The sequence below is a fragment of the Heteronotia binoei genome, chromosome 8, assembly GCF_032191835.1.
Source record: "Heteronotia binoei isolate CCM8104 ecotype False Entrance Well chromosome 8, APGP_CSIRO_Hbin_v1, whole genome shotgun sequence".
NCBI lineage: Eukaryota > Metazoa > Chordata > Lepidosauria > Squamata > Gekkonidae > Heteronotia > Heteronotia binoei.
Window position 1 is genome coordinate 31,570,752 of NC_083230.1, and position 19,902 is coordinate 31,590,653.

At 37.6% G+C, this 19,902-nt stretch overlaps 1 long non-coding RNA gene across 1 annotated transcript in view; it reads right to left on the reverse strand.

Annotated features, from left to right (window-relative positions):
* The window catches only part of LOC132576077 (uncharacterized), a 137,610-nt gene that overhangs the window by 88,590 nt on the left and 29,118 nt on the right, over window positions 1-19,902 (reverse strand). The window contains exon 2 of the long non-coding RNA XR_009555727.1: window positions 1,819-1,910. This is a non-coding gene — a long non-coding RNA (uncharacterized LOC132576077). The remainder of the gene's footprint in view (window positions 1-1,818; window positions 1,911-19,902) is intronic.

Genomic DNA, 19,902 nt, shown 5'->3' on the forward strand with positions numbered 1-19,902 from the left:
CAGAAGTCATTACTGTGGTCAATCATTTAGTCTGTTTGCATGTTTTAGTTACCCTGATAAACACAAGGACAGCGTGCATAGTTGTTTTCTTTTCCTTCTTTTTATTAATCTTCAATGGCATTGTTACCTTACATGAAAGATTATTTCCACACCTGGAAGAGACACCTGTAGTGATGCTAATACACAACAGCTATGTGACGCTGAATCAGAGAAGAGACTATTCAGTGGATGCTACTTTGACTCCTCTTTTCAGAGCTTCAAATTAACTCACTTAATAACGCAGCAAAATTTTCACTATGAAAATTTAAAAGAGCACTAAATTCAGGCAGCCTCGTGTTCTTCAAATGATCATTTAGAATAGATTTTCACTTTTAGGAGAATGTCATCTAATAAACTATTACAAGATATGCCTTCTGCTTATAAATGCTAACCAAACTTTTATTTCCTTGTTGCTTGCAAAGGTGTTAAGAAATAATATTAAGTCATTAAGAAACTCACACCACAGAAATTGGTGTCCAATTAAAGGAATGGTTTGCATTAGATACTAGGCATTAATGGTCATTTAAAAACAAACACATTTTATTATCTTATATAGCATTTTGAACAGGAATAAGACAATTTCCAATTTCACAGTTTGTATTAAAAACACTCAGGATGCTCATTAAATCACACCAATTGCCTAATGCTTAATCAGGAAAAGTTTGGTTGACAGAAAAATATTATTCAGAGAATAAAGCATTTTATTCATTATTTGCACATGCAGCATGCATAATTTGTCTCCTACATGCTGTGCATTGTCTAAACATATGATCCATTTCTCAGTTTACACTGGATAGAAAAACCGGGTCAAAATGCTTTTCCTCTGCTCACTTTTCACTAAAATAATTTTGCTTTCTCTCTCTTTACCATTTCCTCCTCACAACTCCCAGGCCTCCCCCCCCCCGCACTTGTATAATTGCTCAAAAATGTGTAATGGGTGTTTATTTCAAATTTTGCACAGATATACATATATATAATTACAAAATGGACACAAAGCAGGAACAATTGGATTTTTTGCAGTATTTTTACACTTGCATTAATCTGTATGTATACAAATTGTTCAGTTTTTCACTTTCAGCAGTCTTAGGCTAGCCTAATTTTTTTTTAAAAAAATTGTTAAGTGTTTATCTGGACGTTTTCAATATGATGTATGTCAAGTAATCAAACCAAATGATAAAAGCAGCAGAAGGAAACTCTGCATCAGTAAATGTTTCTGTTGGCAAGAACTTACAATTTTATAAAAGAAAAAACAAACACAGGCAGTGCATTTTTAAAAGAGAAATGAACTTCACCCCATTACACTTCCTGAAATAATATAAATGAGTATTGATAATGCTAAGCTCCATGGCAGAAGAGATAAATGCATTTTTAACCACAGCTGTTCAATGCCCCAGCATCAAGTTTACTGTTGGTTCAACAGCTAATCATCATAAAAATTCCCTGTGAAATAATTATCCCTAAAACAATCAAGACAGTATAGTCCTATAAAAGAGAGGATCGATTTAACAACAAACACTTGATTTATCTTTATTGATTAGAGAGGATTCCATGTAATTTTAGTGAATTATGTCTGCCTTTCATTTCCCAGCAGAAATTTTTCTTGTGATGATCAAAAGACAGATCACAAACTACTACATGATCTTTTTGTGTGCCACCTACATAATATCAAACTAATTACCTTTCAAAGCAACACTGATGTGAGAATGGACAAAGAATAATTTCTTCTTTATACTTAGTACCTTGCTGCATATTTCACAGGACAGAGCTTATAACACTTACCTAAAAGCCTGATGTGTCATCTTCTCAATTCATTAATACAGAAATCAGAACTGCACTAAGAGTCGGTGTTAAAGGAACAAATCCAATATGATCTTAGGAGAGAAGAATTAGGAAGATTAAGAAAGTAATATGATTTTTTCTTCTTAAATAGGAGTAATTTCAAAGGAGATGTTAACTCTACAATGCCTGAAACTTTTTACAATAACAGAAAGTCAAGACTAACTGAATGAGACAGCTAAAAAGACAATTCGAGGAGGCTGAATTTTTTATATAATTGCTGGTACATTATACTTGAGGACTAATTACAGCTGAAAAGGCTAGATATTTTATCAGCCCAATGTACATTAGATCCAGTCAACATCTTGTCTTGTGCATTTTTAACCTGCTACAATAGTGATAAAAGGTCTAACTTTAGTAACAATAGGACACATGAGACCATCTGGTCACATTAGATCACTTAAAGCATCTTTCATACAAAAACATATTTAATTGTTCTTATTTTCAGATAGTGACCAATCTGCATGTTTGCTGATTTGAAATATGTTTGATTGGGTTCACAGACATTATTTGAATGATCATGAACTCAGCCTTATGTTGCCTTCACAGGCAAGTACAGAAAACAAAGATTAAAAGCAATTAATTACTCAGTACACCTAGACTCCTTATTCTTGGGAAAAGTGAGACACCTTTTTTCATATTCTTAGGGAATACACAATTTTTCCACATTTAAATAATCTTCTTGTTGAATCAAGGAAATCATAATAGATGCTTAAACCTCATATGATAAAGGAGGTATGCTTTGGCATTTTATTATTTTGCCTCACATATTTTGATTAATGCATTAGTGTTCAAGGTGGATTTATTGGCTGTGATCTGGCTTAATATAAATAATCAAAATTCATCTCTTTTCTTGAGGGGAGAGGAGTTTTAATAACGAGTCAATAATTATAAATTTTAAAAAAATCCAAAATGTGTTATCATAATTTTATGACATCCCAACAACAATAACAATTTTTGTGTTATTTTGAAAAATAATTTGGAATAGATCAAATGAGATAAATGGAAGTGATAAGCACATTCCTTAGAAGAGCCTGCATAATAAAGAGGCAGAAACTCATTGATTTATATTTACAATGGGTACACATAGTCTGATTATGACAAAAACACTTTTTTTATCCTCCAGTAAAAATGAAGCACGTGATCCAGCCACGGTTAAGCACATTTTAATCCTACTGATTTCAATAAGACATCCTTAATGCTCCCACTGAAATCAATGAGAGAAGTGTCTAACTTTGACTGGATGATATTATATATTGTTAATCACTTTTATATTAATTTGTCTCAAAAACTTTCCATTGCTAATTAAAAAGACATGAAAAAGCACTGTATCCATAATGTTAATGGTAAAATTACTAGCATGCTTTTTTTCCTGCTTTAAAGGGTTTGCCTACAAATACTTGGAGTCAAGTGCACCTTTAAGACCAACAAAGTTTTATTCAGAACCTAAGCCTTCGTGTACTCCAAACACACTTCATCAGGTGAGGAATCAGATACAGTGAGCAGAGCTACATATAAGTGGTAGGCAGTGGTTTAGAATGCAAAATGGTACAGATTTAAGTTTGTACCATTTTGCATTCTAAACCACTGCCTACCAGCTATATGTAGCTCTGCTCACTGTATCTGATTCCTCATGTGATGAAGTGTGCTTGGAGCACATGAAAGCTTATGGTTCTGAATAAAACTTTGTTGGTCTTAAAGGTGCACTTGACTCCTATTTTATTCTACTGCTTCAGACCAACACAGCTGCCCACTTGGATCTATCTACAAATACTTGGGTTAGGAATACACCCATTTGGAGAAGGGGGGGGGGAGTTGCTGATATTGTAATATTTCCGTGTTAATAGCTCACAATTCATTTTTTGTGAAGGTAGGGAATTATCAGACAGGAGCAGCAGTTTCCTGCAGATTTCATTTCTGGCTGTGGCACCTTCTCCTGCACAGACTGAGAATATACTCCATTGCCAAGAGACAACAAAAGATTTCAAAGCATGTATCATTTCCACTGTGTGACTGAACAACAACAAAACCATTTCCACAACAGGCTGTTGCTTCTGACCAGCAGAGCTACCCACCTGAATCTATTTGGTTGCTCATGTGAGTCTTGACATGATCCAGAGATCCAAAAGTGCAACAGGAATCTGAACGTCATGAAAGTATATCCTCCTCCTGTGTCAGGATGCAAGTTAAACATAATGCAGTTACTTTCTTGTCAACTCCCACCACTCAACATTTAGGAGACAACTCCATGATTATGCATTTGCCTTTCTTAGAGCCAAAATACTTCTCTATAAAGTATAAAATGGATTTTGTACTTAATATGTGAGAGTCCTACATTTCCAACTATGGTTTCATAAATAAGTATATGATTATCAATTCAGGAAAGACCATTTTTAAAAAGTTGCAACACTACAAAAAGTTGTTTGTAGCAAAAGTGTGTTGTAAGTCTACAAAAAAAATGCTTGCAAGAACACTAAAATGCTGAACTGACACGTCTTTGATTCAACTTGACATGATGTAGGCTTGCACCCTAAAACTTGAACCACAGTAGGTGTTAACTTCTAATATCATATTCTGACCCTTGTTTTTCAGTGCTCTTGCTATCATCTTGCTCTCGAAGAGCATTTTTATCATTCAATGTAATGAGAAAAACTTTTTTGAGCAAAAATAATATTGTCCCCAAGGAAGTTTATTTTGTCGGTTGCCATAAACTGCACATATCGATGGCCAAGAAAATGGATCCGTGAAACTTTAAAGAAAAAACTTACCTGCTGTTACAGCCAAAATAAAAGGCAGTCTTTAAAATTACTGTTACCTTCTCAATGTGCACTTAAAAGTACAATATATATGTTCCGTCTTACATAATTAGATTAAAATTGAATCATTACAAGGTTTGAATTTTTTTCAGAGACTGAAGTCTTTTATGAAATAGTCAAAAAAAAGAAACCCAAGCTTTTATCAGGATAGTTCTTGAATTTTAATAAACCAATAACAATGTTATTGTTGGACAGGTAATAATTGTCTTCATATAAACTGTAAAATATTGTTTGGGATGATTAATATACAAAGCTGCATTATGCATTTCAGAGTGTTTATGCATAATTTTTAGTTCTAATGTTATTATGTACTTGAGAGAACATGTTCATTTGCTCTAATAACTACTAAGATGCACTTAATAAAATGAAATGTAATAATACTTGTAATTTAATCTATTCATGAAAGTAATTTTAAAAATCTACCATTCTCCTTAATGTAGATAACATTCATAATTTATAAAGTGTTGTGATGCCGAATTGACAATGCCATTGTTTTTTTTTTTCCATTCTGAGATGATTCTGCAGCCTTCATTATCTGCATACCAACCTCAGGATTATCAAGGGCAAACAAAAGATAATTAACACCAGAAATAGGCAAATGCAGGAACTACTGACTGAGGTTTTTCATTTTCCATACCTCAGAAAACCTGGGAAATGGAGTAACTGTTTAAAAAATTCCCAGTGCAACCCACACACACTTTTATGCATATTTAAGTCCACAGACAAAGTGACATTTTGGTTATAAAGACTATTTCTCACAAGACTAATTGCCATAATCTCTGCTCACCATCTGCATTTTGTATATAAAATGAAAGGAATATAAAATAGTGAAGATCAGTATTTTACACTGGACTATTGTAACTATTGAGGAAAGCTACGCTGAATTTACAAATTTGTCATCTAACTTTTGAAATTAATGTTGTCATGCCTCAACTGTCCACATGGCTGAACAGGCCTAACAGTAGTGTACGTTTATTACAGACAAAGTATCAGCAAGTAAATAACATACAATTCCCTATAAGAGATAATTCTTAATGCTTAAGTTTATATGGGTATTACTGTTCTTTATCTATTGATTAGGAATAAGACCCATTGTGAGGGGAAATACAATGGGCTCTAGAAAGAGGATCTGGGTGAGTGCCCCCCACCCTTGCTGTCTTCCCACCTATACACCCCCAAGTGGAGGCATTCACTCCCCCCAACATTGATGTCTTCCCACTCACTCATTGGAGAGCCAGTTTGGAGTAGTGGTTAAGTGTGAGGACTCTTATCTGGGTAGAACCGGGTTTGATTCCCCACTCCTCCACTTGCACCTGCTTGCATGGCCTTGGATCAGCCATAGCTCTGGCAGAGGTTGTCCTTGAAAGGGCAGCTGCTGTGAGAGCCCTCTCCAGCCCCACCCACCTCACAGGGTGTCTGTTGTGGGGGAGGAAGGTAAAGGAGATTGTGAGCCGCTCTGAGACTCTTAGGAGTGGAGGGCGGGATATAAATCCAATATCTTCTTCTTCATCTTCTTTACCCAAGGCAGCCGTTTACTGTAGGGGAATTAATCTGACTTCAGCTTTCCATCTCCTCACCCCTCTCTGCAGCCTCTACCTAGAAAAAGTACTTTTTTTTTCTCCACAGTGTGGACCAAAACAGCTTACATCATTTCTCCTCATCCTCTTTTGATCTGCACAACAACCCTGTGAGGCAGGTTAGGCTGAAAGTCTGTGACTGATCTGAAATCACAGTATAAACTAAAGCAGGAGGGAAGCGACCTCAGCAGGGTATAATGACACAGAGTCCATTCTGCAATGCAGCCATTTTCTCCAGGGGAGTTGACCTCTGCCATTTGAAGAGCAGCTGTAATTCTGAGTGATCGCCAGCCCTCACCTGGAGATTGGCAACAGTGGTTCCACAGAAAGAAGTGGCTGGTTTGGACATGGAATCTATGGCATTGTATCTGTCTAAGGTCACACCTCTCCTCAAACCTCACCATATCCATGCTCCACCCCTCAAATCTTCAGCAATTCCTCAACCTGGAGTTGGCAACCCTATCTCCTTCCCGGCAACAGTAGCAAGCAGTCAGATGTAGGTTAGCCAAACTCCAGGTGGAGCCATATGATCTCCTGGTATCACAACTGAACTGCAGACAACAAATCTCTCTCCACCTGGAGAAAATAACTGTTTTGGAGGGTGGACTCTGTGGCATTACACTCAGTTGAGGCCTCTCCTCTCCCCAAACTCTGGCTTCCTTAGACTCCACTACAAAATCTCCAGATATTCCCCACCAACCTTGAACTGGCAGCCCTAGTCAGAACTGAGCCCAATGAGTTCTCCCTCAAAGGTCAAAAGAGACCTGGCAAGAGCCTTCCCCTCCATCTTTTACAGAGAACCAAGCTTGGTTGCCTTTTACTGACAAAAGCAAGAACTCAGAATTACAACTGCTCTCCAGATGACAGAAAAAATGTAGACTGCCTAGTAGGTTCCCCAGTGGCCCAATCCTTATCTGTTCTGAGTCCAGCAGTGAGTGGGGGAGAGGAGCGTAGTCAGCGAATGGCATGGGAAAGCAACTGACTGGAAGCTCATGGGCCAATCACTAATGGAGGGCACACCACAGCCAATGGGAAAGCCAGACTGGGCCAATTTCATTAGGGAATTATTATCTATGATGATAGCATTATATAAGTAGCAACATGGAGTTTAGACCTGAATTTGAGTATTCTTTAGGAGTGGAGGAGGTATAAGTAAATCATGATGACTAATCAAGTAAAAAGCTTGGAAGTTCTTTAAATGTTGTATGGTCTTATTTTGTAAAGTGACTCATTTGCTTGAGTAATCAGGAGCTGGTTCCTTGCTGCAGTTCATAACTGTATGCTGTGCAATTCTATGGATTATATTATGCGGTAGAAAGTGCCATCAAGTCACAGCCAATTTATGGTAACCATATAGGACCAGAGAAATACATTCTAATGTAATCTGGAATGGTAGATTTGAATCCATTTCTCTGGTCAGGGGACAGAAGAGATACACTGCACAGCCAATCTTACCACTTCAAAGCAGAAGATGCTGTACTGTTGCTTCCACATTTGAGAACAGATGGATGGAGTGTAATAGGGTCTCATTAAATTATTCTCAGTATTCTACAGTTAAGAAGGAAACATTTGCCCAACAGTCTCTGACTCTAATATACATATTTCCATATAAACTAAGTTAGTTATTCAATTTGGTCCGTTCTATGCTAATTTGTTGCTCATCTTCTGCCTAAATATATGGACTGGTAACTTCCATTTCAACATATCTGAAGAAGCGTGTGTGCACACAAAAGCTTATGCCTTGAATAAAACCTTGTTGGTCTTAAAGGTGTCACTGAACTCAAACCTTGTTCTGCTGCTTCAGACCACCATGGTTACCCACCTGAATCCAGGGCGGTTTTTTTGAGCAGGGACGCATCAGAGTGTGTGGCCTAATATGCAAATGAGTTCCTGCTGGGCTTTTTCTACCAAAAAAAAGCCCTGTGTGAAACAGTGATGATGTCCTGCCTGAATCAATCATAAATCAGTCACTGGCTCAGGGCATCTTTCCTTACTCAGTAATTTTAAAAGGCTGTTATCCATCTACTTTAAAAATAACACTGTTACAGAAGAAGTTTGTGGCCAAATATAATCTGATTTACCCCTTTCTGGGCAAGTCATCAGCTCTAGACCCCTTTCAGTCTGGTTTGAGCACAGGCTAAGTGATAGAGACAGCACAGGAGACTTTAGTTTAGGATCTCTATTTGAATGTAGACAAGGCTTGTGTCTCATTTCTCTAATTGGATTTATCTGTTGCCTTTGATACAGTGGTCCATGACATCTTGTTGAGATGTTTGGAAGCAGAAGTGGATATGCTCTGGGTTGGCTTCTCTCCTTAGGGATTGGAATCAAGAGGGTTGATGCTGGAGACCATTCTTCATCTGGGTCAGACTTGCCCTGTGGGGTTCCACAAGGCTCAGTCTTATTTCCCACAATATTTAATCTCCATGTAAAGTTCTTAGGAGAGATCATTTGTGGTTTGGAGTTGTATGTCATCAATATTCTGATGACACATAGCTCTATATTCCTCTGTCCAACCTGCCCAGTGATGCTCTAGAGTAGGGTTTTCCAAACTTTTTTTCTCATGGTCTGGTTATTTTTTACACTTCTCCTTTGTGGCCCATTAAAATTCAGGGGTGGAGCCAGGAGATTTTGATAGAGCTGGGAGACAGGAAATTATGACATTTCCTGGTCAAGGGCCAAGTGATGTCACTTCCGGGGCACACTGAACCAAAACTCCACCTCTTCCTGTGATGCCCAATACAATGTCTGTTGCTCATTGTTTTTTGATTTGCTTTCTCATATTTAAATTACAAACTACTTTTTGGCAACTAAACAGTACATTCTTGCATTAAACATTGAAACAAATGCCCCAAATTCTGGAGAAATCCTCCAATGTACTAATTTGAAAGAGTTTCATACCGACACGCGTAGAAATTGCCTGTAGAGAGACAGCTGTGGGATTTGCACATACACTGCTGACAGCAACACAAAATAAAACTAAAGCATCCCAGCATGCAGAGCTCAATTCAGTTACAGACTCCTCACCCCCAGACCTGTGGTACTTCTGTTTTTCTATATGATACTGTATAGAAGTTTCTCAAAGTGGTGCACAAGATAACAACTATCTGATTTCTTAATATCATTTATATCCTTCATTTTCAGCCAGTATCTGGTTTTCAAGGTGGCTTACAATAGAAATTTTAAATTCATCAGAAATAATCAAAAGCAATAAAATGAACGGCAATAAGCATACTGGAAAAAAGCAGTGGAAATAATGTTTCTGGCTGCTAAAGGTTAAATTATAAAATATCCAGTTGAGCAGAAAATACAAAAATAAGTAGAATAGTATGTGAGAAGAGAACATCAGAAACCATCCATCCCTTTTTACATTGTGTTTAAAAAAATGCTTGTAACTGCCACGGTGGGGGCGGAGAGGGCGGAAGTACAGGTCCCCTTGAATTTTCTCCAGCAGAGGTTAAAGGACCTCACAGGGAAAAGAGCAAGGGACAAAAGGGTTCGAGTCCTTTTCTCCCAACTCTTCCTTAAGCAAGCTGCTCTATCTTCTGAACCCGTGTGTGTGTGTGTGTGTGTGTGTGTGGAGATGAATGAATGTGAGAGACAAAGAAATTGGTAATTCGGTCAATCATATATTGTCCTTTCAGGCATCTGTCTATTTTGTCCCACTTTCTTTAGTCAGGGCTGGTGTCAGCAGATGGGATACCTACTAAGGCCAGGGCTTCTAGCCATGCCAGTAGTAGATAGGGGTACCCTATCATCATCAAGCCGCATTCCAAAGTGACAGCTGCCCCTCCCATACACACCCGCACACACAGAAATGAATGCCATGTTTTCCTATGGGGGAATGATGCAACAGTCCCCGATGGGAAGCTAGGGATCTGCCCACCCAAGGAATGCCAGATGTTTCCAAAGGGGGGGGGAAGGGGGGTCAGCCACTGGTGTAGCAGGGTTCATAATGTTTGGGGAAAGCATGTTTTGCAACACAGACGTTATTTAGAGAATTGTGGAGATGCAACAGTTCTAAGTGGACATAGTTTGGAGAGGAGCCATACCCAATGGATAAAATGATGGCTTTAAAACTGAACATGGCTAACCTTATACGTGTAACATATCCCTTTAACATCCAGTTGCATGTCGATACAACTCATGCTCTTTAGCTTGTTCATTAATGATCTGGAGTTGGGAGTGAGAAGTGAAGTGGCCAAGTTTGCAGATGACACTAAATTGTTCAGGGTGGTGAGAACCAGAGAGGATTGTGAGGCAATCCAAAAGGATCTGTTGAGGCTGGGTGAGTGGGCATCAACGTGGCAGATGAGGTTCAATGTGGCCAAGTGCAAAGTAATGCACATCGGGGCCAAGAATCCCAGCTACAAATACAAGTTGATGGGTTGTGAACTGGCAGAGACTGACCAAGAGAGAGAGCTTGGGATCGTGGTAGATAACTCACTGAAAAATGTCAAGACAGTGTGCAATTGCAATAGAAAAGGTCAACGCCATTATGGGAATTATTAGGAAGGGGATTGAAAACAAAGCAGCAAGTATCATAATGGCCCTGTATAAATTGCTGGTGCAGGCTCATTTGGAATACTGTGTACAATTCTGGTCACCGCACCCCAAAAAGGATATTATAGCATTGGGAAAAAAGTGTAGAAAAGGGCAACTAGAATGATTAAAGGTTTGGAACACTTTCCCTATGAAGAAAGGTTAAAATGCTTGGGGCTATTAAGCTTGGAGAAACGTCGACTGTGGGGTGACATGATAAAGGTTTACAAGATTATGCATGGGATGGAGAAAGTAGAGAAAGAAGTACTTTTCTCCCTTTCTCACAATACAAGAACTCGTGGGCATTCAATGAAATTGCTGATCAGTCAGGTTAAAATGAATAAAAGGAAGTACTTCTTCACCCAAAGGGTGATTAACATGTGGAATTCGCCGCCACAGGAGGTGGTGGCAGCTACAAGCATAGCCAGCTTTAAGAGAGGATTGGATAAAAATATGGAGCAGAGGTCCATCAGTGGCTATTAGCCACAGTATATATATATGTGTGTGTGTGTGTGTGTATACACACACATATATTGGCCACTGTGTGACACAGAGTGTTAGACTGGATGGGCCATAGGCCTGATCCAACATGGCTTCTCTTACGCTCTTATGTTCTCAGTGTGTTTTACGGGGGAAACTGTTGCAAAGACATGCATGACTAGTTCTGCAACCCATTCTAATAACACTCTCCCATTAATTATTAATTGCAAACGCCTATAGTTTCTTATTAACATTAAAGCCTATTTTTCTAGCATCTTCAGTGGCTTGTTCTCAGACGATTATGAAGATTGTCTCTTATTCTCTGCAAGCACTCAGGAAGGTTGCCAGTCTCCAGACTGGAGAATCTAACTCTGGCAGCCAAAACAAAAAAGCACAAACTTGCAAAAAGAGTTCTCACAGGACCATGTCTGGGAAAGTGATTTCTTCCAAGGTAGAGGTTTTCAGTTTCTTGATGTTTTGATAACTGCCTTCTAAGTTGATCGGTCTTATATATTGCTATTTGTGAGACAAAAGTATTTGACCCGCAAACGGTCCTAAAAGGTCAGGTGCTCTAGGTCGGTGGTTTTATGGGTGGGAAGTGCAGAAATGTATATCTCTCAAACATAGCAGGGCACTCACCTGTGTTAGACTACCATCAACAAGAATCTTAACAAATTATGGATATTATTAAAGCTGTCACAGCTTAGACCGGACAAGATAAACAGAGAGAACTGGGGAAAATAGGGTCTCATGACATGGTCAAGCTGCAATATATTTTCTGAGTCCCCCACCCAAACAGATTTATTAAGGAGGGTGAAGAACCATCTTTAATGCAACAAAGCTTTTAAGATCCACTGTTAGCATACAACTCAACAACTTTCATCATCATGGCATCCCAGCTCAATGATTATCAAGGTGAGAAATTTTGGTGACGGGTTGTGTGGATGTAGAACTACCATCAGATAGACATTTAACAAGTACCTTATTCTGGTTTCAGATTACCTCAATGATGATTTGTATATGGAATTGCAGGAGTTAGAATCAGTAGCCATTAGCAGCATGATTGAATTGAATCAATACACTATTAATGACATAGGTAAATAAAATTTTACAGGTTCTTTTTTTATGAGACAAAAAAAAAGATGTAAATGTAAAGTTTTCTGAATTAATTCAATCTGGGGGGGTTTTTTGGACAGAGGTTATTTCAGATGAGGAAGATCAAACAGCACAACAAAATCAATACTGCACATCTCTGTAATGCAACAGCTTTTTCATTTTATATGAAACTAATGAGAGCTGTATAGGCTTTTTAAGGGGATTACTAGCATTTGAACGTTACAGTAAAGGTTTGTGTATAAAAGATTTCAGCACTTAAAGATGCTTAGTTTTTACAACATTGTAATGCTGGCATGAGACTTGTAGAAGGTTTTATCAACAGATTTTAGGAGGGTTTTGAATAACATTTTGACACACCTTAATACTCTGTGAAAAAGGTCCATTCATAGAAAGGAGTCCAACTCTCCAACACTTCCTGCATAGGTTCAACATTTAGAACCACTGTCATGATGTCTATTTCAGCCATTTCAGGTATTTTCTATAATTGGGGCTTCTAACTTTTTTCACTGTTTGGGAAAATTATCCCAGCATCAGTTACCATATGTATTATCAACTAGTTACAATTCTTGTTGGGTTTTTTTGTGTGGAGTCATATTTAACAAAAATAATTTAGTTTTAAATGGTATAATCATCTTTTAAAACTTTCTATACAAGTTTAATGTACTTTTGTCCAACACAATTGCACAGTTTTACATGATCATAGCACATTTTTTGATCTACATCTATGTATGTTTATTTTCTAGAAGCTGTACCTGGAACATCACAAGCTGCAATGCCATTGCAGGGTGATGGTGCACCTCAAAAGAGACGTTCTGTGTCTACCAACAGCCAGAAAGGGCCGAAGCCTAAAAAGAGAAAAACCAACAGTGCAAGAACCAACAAAGGGGGCGTAATAAGCAATGGTGATCAACCTAAAAAGCGGATGGAATTCAATGAATCTCTTTTCAAACTCACTCAACAATTGGAAGAGAAAGATAATCTTATTACGAAAGCCAAGGAGGCTCGTGATGTTGTCTCCAACAAGATCTCCAAGCTCTTTGGCAACTATGAGACCGAATTGATTAAAAATTATGCAAAGTACCCAGGTTGTGCTGATTGCGCTATACAGTATGGGGGGCTCTGCCCAACGATGTCTCTGAAGGCGTAAGGGGCTCTCCAGACCTGATGTCCGTTCAAGCTGATGAGGTGGAGGGAGAGGAGGATGGGGAAGCATGTGCTGCTAGCACCGATGGGGTTGGGGAGGGAGCAGCAGAGAGATGTGCAACCTCTCCATCACCTCCCGAAGTCTCCACCAGCCCCGATGGTGTGGAGGAGGTAAAGGTGGTGCTGGGGGTTCCAAATGCCTCCCCACAGCCTCCTGAAGTCTATGTGGAATGTGTGAGGGGGTGGCAGAGGCCCTATGAAAGATTTATGTCTTTGGTAACCAGAGGAGGAATTTCGCTTTGTAAATTTTGAACATATGCTCTCCTTTGCACAGGCCCTGGAGGTGCTAATGAGGGGGATCCAGGATGTTCTGGATGAGATTAACGGTGGCATAGATGAGGGAGATTTTGTTCAAATGTGCCTACAGGGGGAAGGTCTACAAAACCCATTGTTTTCATTTAAGAAAAAGAAGGACCATCTCAACGCTGATGAATTTCTGGAGTTTGTGGTAAATATGCTGCAAAGCAATAGAGAAATACTCAACACCGACACATTGAATTAATTGTGACTGTTACAAAACCCCCAGGGGGCGGTGCTCGGCGTAAAATCAAGTCTATCCCTTACAGTTCAATAATTGAAAAAACCCGATGTTTTTGGTAGATTTTTCCGATTACAACAACCTATGCTTCGCGGCAGGGCTCATGGGTGTAATGAAAAGAGCGGGGGATCCTTCTGATGCAATCCTGTTAGAGGCAGCTAGAAAATTACACAGCGAATTAGGATGGTCTGATCAGAAAAAGGTGGGTCTCTGTGAAATATTAACAGTTGAGGAACATTTAAAAGTGAACATTCATGTTGTGTTGTGTTCTGATAAGGGATGGAGTATATTTAAAATGCAGCCCCCGAAATATCCCGTGACCCATTTTATGCTTTTACAGAGTGATAATTTTTATGGCATTCTTCACATTAAGAGATTTTTAGGGTCTAGGAATTATTGCAGGTATTGTCACACCGTATACAACCATCACCATAATTGTTGTCAATTTTATTTATTTATTTATTTATTTAATTCGATTTATATCCCGCCCTACCCCACCGAGGCGGGCTCAGGGCGGCTTACAACATAAAACCAACAAAATCCATTTAAATATATTAAAATACATTAGTAATTATAATTTTGTAGAATGTGTTCCACTGCAGAATGTAAAATGATCCTAGGAATGCCTAAGGAATGTCCTAACTGCTGCTTGTATTGTAGCAGCGACTTTTGTTTTAAGAGGCATGGTGAGCTGGCAGCCCAAGATGAAACAGCATGTCCCTCCAGGGCATGGTGTACAAAATGCAGTTCTTACAAGGACATTACACACCTGTTTGAAGAGTGTCGTGGGAGGGCCTATAGACAATGCGGTGGGAAGCTGGAGGATGGTGAAGATTTCCACAGGCTGTGTTATTTAGAACCTTTGAAACAGCCCAATGTTTCGTCAAAATACATATTTTATGATTTTGAATGCACACAAGATAACATAGGCGGGGTACACCAGCCCAATTATGTTTTTGCTAAAGCCTTGGAGGAAGATAAAAAATGGCGAGCCAGTGGTAAATCTTGGGAATTCAGGGGTGAAACGTGTGTGTATCAGTTTGTTAACACAATTACCGCACAAAAGCAGTTTAAGCATACTACCGTCATTGCCCATAACTCCAAGGCTTACGATTCTTACTTTATTGGGGGTTTTTTTGTGTTTTTTTTTATTCTTACTTTATTGTTAAGCAGCTGAACTGGTAGCCTTAGGGGGAAAGCTAATGTGAACATAAAAAGTCTCGATATAAAATTCATTGATTCGTTGAACCATCTCCCCATGGCCCTCTCTAAGCTGCCGAAAGCTCTAGGTTTTTCCCAGAGTAAGGGCTATTTTCTTCATTTTTTCAACACTGAGGAAAATCAGTCTTATGTGGGACTTTTACCAGAGCCCAAATACTACGGGGTAGACCTGATGATGCCCGAAGGAAGGGAGGCTTTTTAAAATGGCATGGGAACAAATCTAGAACTTTTGATCTCCAAAAAGAACTAGCTTTTTATCGCCAGCAATATGTGAACATTCTGGAACAGGCTTATACGTTGTACCGAACCAAAATTATGAGCATGACAGCCCAGGATAGTCTCAGTATAGACACCCTACAATATCTCATGTTGGCAGGGGTCTGTTTACCCATGTACAGGTTTAATTTTCTGACATCGCTCTCAGTGGCCATTCCTCCTCCCTACCACTATCACAGGGAAACAAAGAGGTTTTCAACTTCTTCTATTCAGTGGCTCTGCTACTTGGAGCACTCTGAAAAGATCCAAATCCAACATGCGTTAAAGGGGAGGGAACATAAGGTTGGGAAGTATTTCCTTCATGGGTTTGCGGTGCTGAATGGGAAGAAAACAGCTTTTGAGTTTAACAGCTGCTATTGGCACGGCTGTCCACAATGTTATGAACCTAACAAAATCAATAGATTATCAGGGAAAACATTTGACCAGCTTTACTGTGCTATGAGGAGGAAGTATGATGACCTTAAAAGGATGGGTTTCAAGTTGAGAGCATCTGGGAGCATGAGTGGAACCGTCTGATGAGGCTGTGAAAGCTTTTCTTAAAGCAGCTGAATTTCCTAATCCTCTGATTCCTAGAGATGCACTTTTTGTGGGGCAGACTAACGCCATTACCTTGTACTACAAAGCTGGAGGAGAGCAAATACACTACTACGATTTCACCAGTCTGTTTAAAACAATTTATTATAATGTAATATATTGTAATAGCATATTATCATTTGTTATTAAAAGTTAATACACATACATTACATTTTCTCCACCCCTCCCCCCTTTTGATGACCCCCGGCAGTGCCAACCCCCTTAACAAACCACTCCCTATTACTATTTTATTTAATTTGTTAAAAGGTAATAAACTCTATTAAAGAATCTTTCTGCATAAAAAAACAACAAAAAGAAAAAAAGCATAGGTTATTATTGTAGTCCATCTTCATAGTAGTCCTTCTTAGTCATTCACAAAGAAATGAAAAAGCTATAATCCAATAATCTCATTTTTTAACTATAATCCATATAACGTTTCTTTAGAGATTAACCATTATCAATGATCGCCAAATGCCCTTTAACGTTCCATTGTTTTTCAATATACTTTTGAAACTTTCCCCACTCATTTTTAAACTTCTCTAGATCTTGTTATTTTAAGATTCTTGTAAATTTGTCCATTTCACCCCACTGCATAACTTTCAAAGTCCACTCCCACATTTCTGGTATTTTATCTTGTTTCCACATTTGCGCATATAATGTCCGTGCAGCTGAAAGCATATACCAAATTATCATTCTGTCTTGGTTTTGAAATGTTTCCATTTGTAATCCCAAACAAAAAAAGTATCTGGCGCCTTCTTATTATTATATCCCAAAACTTTCGAAATCTCTTGCTGAATCATTTGCCAAAATTGTTTTGCCTTTTCACAAGTCCATCACATATGGTAGAAAGATCCTAAGGTACTAGACAAGGTTGTCCACTTTCACCATTGTTGTTTATAATGACTCTTGAAATTTTATTGATGCAGATTCAAAAAGAAAAAGATATAGAAGGTTTATGAATAAAAGGATGTACTTACAAATATAGAGCATTTGCTGATGATATAATGTTTATAAATGAAAACCCCATACAAGTTACACCTTTGTTGTTAATGAAAATACAAGAATATGGGGAGTTGGCGGGACTTTCTATAAATAGAGGAAAATCAAAAATTTTGTGTAAGAATATGCAGTTGAATAGACAACAAGAATTACAAAGATTAATGGGCTGTGAAGTTACCTCTAAGGTAAAGTACCTAGGGGTGGCGATAACAATGAAAAACATTGATCTGTTTAAAAATAATTATGAGAAGTTATGGCATAAAATGGATGAAGATATGCTAAAATGGAACAAGCTTAATTTGTCATTGCTGGGTAGAATAGCTGCAATAAAAATGAATATTCTACCAAGGATAATGTATTTGTTTCAAACTTCCTATTGTGAAGGATGCCAAACAATTTGATAAATGGCGTAGAAAAATTTCAGAATTTGTGTGGGCCGGGAAGAAGCCAAGGATTAAAATGAAAATTCTTTCAGATGCAAAAGAGAGAGGCAGATTTCAACTACCAGATTTAAAATTATATCATGAAGCAGTTTGTTTAGTATGGATGAAAGAATGGATAACGCTGTTAAACAAAAAACTTTTAGTGTTGGAACGCCACAGAAATAAATGTGGCTGGCACGCATATTTGTATTATGGAAAAAAGAGGATGGATGGTCTTTTCTCTCACCATTATATAAGGAGCAATTTATTAAATACATGGATAAAATATAAGAAATATGGAGATGAGAGAAGACCTTTATGGATTGTGCCAGCTGAAGTGATAAAGATAACAGATAATACAAAACAATATTGATAGATGAAGTCAAAAGAAGAATGACAAAGAGGGGAAACTACCAAACTCTTTCTTTGAGTTGGTCAAACAAGAAAATTTGGAAGATATATGGAGAAAATTCAATCCTGAAGTAAGAGACTATACTTTCTTTTCAGCTAGACATAATTCTTTTTCTAGAATAGATATGTTATGGGGTTCCAAGACTTTGGGCCTTATAACTAAAAAAGTAGAGATTCTACCAAAGGTTTGTGCAGACCATAACCCAATATGTTGGATTACAAAATTGCAAACGAAAACAAGATGGAGAATTAACGAGGACTTACTACAAGATAAAGATATTGTGACATTTTTAGAAAAGGAGACTGCGGCTTTCTTCCAAATAAATGAAACTGATGACATCGAATTTCAAACAGTATGGGACACTTATAAAGCAGTAATGAGAGGAATATTTATTACATTGAACAATAAAGATAAGAAGGCTAAAGAAGAACGGCTGTTAGCATTACAAAATGAAATAAGTAAGAAAGAAAGGGAATTGAAAAAAAGGCCTGGGAAAAAGAAATTAATAAAAGAAATTACAATATTACAATCACAAGTAAGACACTTGCTGAATAAAGAACTAGAATGGAACTTAAAAAGTCTGAAACAGAAATCGTTTGAAAGTGCGAATAAACCTGGAAAGTATTTGGCTTGGCAACTGAAGAAAAAGAAAGAAAATAAAACCATTAATAAAATTATGGCTGATGGAAAACCAATAGTAGATCAAGACGGAATTAAAAGAGAATTTTTAAAATATTATGCAAATTTATTTAAGTGTGTGAAAATAAAGAAAGGAAAAATGGAAGAGTATCTATGGAATTTTCAAGTGGCACCTTTGACTGAGTACATGAAAAAAACTTTAAATGACCCATTAGAGAAAATTGAAATTGAAGCAGCAATAAAAGCAATGAAAGAAGGTAAGGCCCCTGGGCCAGATGGATTTACATCCAAATTTTATAAAATCCTCAAGGACGACATAACACCCAAACTGATGAAATTGTTAAATACGATAAGAGAAAATGGAAAAATTCCAAATACTTGGAAGGAAGCTGTAATTTCTTTGATTCCTAAAGAAGATAAAGATGTCACAAATCTAAAGAACTACAGACCAATTTCTTTGCTAAATAATGACTATAAGATATATACAAGAATTTTGGCAGAACAATTGAAGCAATATTTGATTAATTTTATATAAAAAAAGACCAAGCCGGATTTCTTCCTAAAAGACAGATAAGAGACAATGTAAGAGCTGTTATAAATGTTGTGGAATATTATGAGAAACATCCAGAAAAGGAAGCGGCTTTATTTTTTGTGGATGCAGAAAAAGCCTTTGATAATTTAAATTGGGACTTTATGTTTGTAGTAATGGAAAAAATAAATTTAGGGGAACATTTTATAAAGATGACGAAAGCAATATACACGGAACAATATGCAAAATTGTGTATAAATGCAGATCTCACAAAAGAGTTGAAGGTAAGCAAAGGTACAAGACAAGGATGTCCGTTATCACCATTGTTGTTTATAATGACTCTTGAAATTCTACTACAACAAATACAGAATGACAACGAAATAGAAGGATTAAAAATTAGAGGATTCTCTTATAAATATAAAGCCTTTGCAGATGATATTGTGTTTATAATAGAGAATCCGATCCAAGTGTCACCGTTGCTGTTAACTAAGATAAAAGAATATGGAGAATTATCAGGACTATACATAAATAAAGAGAAATCGAAATTTTTATGTAAAAATATGCAACCAAATAGACTTAAAGAATTGCAAACGGTGACGGGTTGTGAAGTCGCGACTAAAGTTAAATATCTTGGAGTGGAAATAACTATGAAGAATATTGATTTGTTTAAAAATAATTATGAAA